We start from the raw sequence: 1,650 nt of genomic DNA, 5'->3' as shown, positions 1-1,650 counted from the left end.
ATTGAAAGTGGCTCCTTCTTCATGTCCTTCACTATAGGACTTCTGTTCAACTAGATTTCAGACATTCTGAATTATGGTTGTTCTGTAATGTAATTGTAATTTTGATGTGGTTCTGGGAGGTTCTGAGTATCACGTTTATCTATGCTATCTTGACCAGAACTCCCAAACTTTTTAAAATTAAACCACTGCACCCCACAAGTTTTGTTATGCTGTATCTTCATTTTGATTCGTTTCAAAGTATTTTCTATTTGACCTTGTGATTTCCTCTTTGATTCATTGGTTATTTGAGAATGTCATTTAATATATTTCCCATATTTGTGAATTTTCCAAATTTCATTAATGGCTTCTAACCTCACACTATTGTGGCCAGAAACATACTTTGTATTATTTCCACCCTTTTAAATTTATTAAGACTTATTTTATAGCCTACCATAATCTATTCCAGAGAATATTCCATATGTACTTTAGAAGAATGTGTATTCTGCTGCTTGTTGGGAAGAATATTCTACAGATATCTATTAAGTCCAGTTTGTTTATAATGTTGTTCAAGTCTTCTCTTTCCTTATTGATCATATGCCAAGTGATTTATCCATTATCCATTATTTAAAAATACGATATTGAAGTCACCAACTATTATTGTTGAATTGTCTTTTTGTCCCTTCAGTTCTGTCAGTTTTTGCTTCATGTATTGTGGGGCTGTTATTCAGTACACATATGTTTACAGTTGGTTATTTTCCTGATGGATTTACTCTTTCATTATTATAGAATATCCTTCTTTCTCTAGTAATTTTTTGTTGTTTTAAAGTCTATTTGTCTGATATCAATATAGCCACCTCAGCTTTCTCATGGTTGATGTTTGCATGATATATTTTTCATATCACTTTACTCTCTTTTTTTTTATTTTTTTTAATCATTGTTCAAATACAGTTTTCTCCTTTTTACTCCCAATCCAGTCCCCCCTCCCACCCTCCCCACTTCCCTCCATTACCACCCTCCCCTTAGTCTATGACCATGTGTTCTTTAAGTTTGTTCCTGTGAACCCTTCCCACTGACCCCTTAAATTCCCTCTTCTCTCCCCTCCGGTCACCATCAGCCTGTCCTCTATTTCAGTGTCTTTGGTTATATTTTGCTTGTTTCTTTGTTTTGTTATTTAGGTTCCTGTTAAAGGTGAGATCATATGGTATTTGTCTTTCACTGCCTGGCTTGTTTCGCTTAGCATAATGTTTTCCAGCTCCATCCATGCTGTTGCAAAGGGTAGGAGCTCCTTCTTTCTTTCTGCTGCATAGAATTCCATTGTGTAAATGTACCATAGTTTTTGGATCCATTCATTTACTGATGGGCATCTTGGTTGCTTCCAGCATCTAGCTATTGTAAATTGTGCTGCTATGAACATTGGGATGCATAGGTTCTTTTGAATTGGTGTTTTAGTATTCTTAGGATAGAGTCCCAGCAGTGGAACTGCAGGGTCAAAAAGGGCAGATCCATTTTTAGTTTTCTGAGGAAGTTCCATACTGCTTTCCATAGTGGTTGTACCAGTCTGCAGTCCCACCAGCAGTGCACTAGGGTCCCCTTTTCTCCACAACCTCTCCAACACTTGTTGTTTGTTGCTTTGTTTATGATGGCCATTCTGTCTGGTGTGAAGTGGTATCT

Source organism: Phyllostomus hastatus, unplaced genomic scaffold (genome assembly GCF_019186645.2).
Source record: "Phyllostomus hastatus isolate PE091 unplaced genomic scaffold, TTU_PhHast_1.1 phas_contig_16, whole genome shotgun sequence".
NCBI lineage: Eukaryota > Metazoa > Chordata > Mammalia > Chiroptera > Phyllostomidae > Phyllostomus > Phyllostomus hastatus.
The sequence above is the reverse complement of the archived record's forward strand: the minus strand, read 5'-3'. Positions refer to the sequence as shown.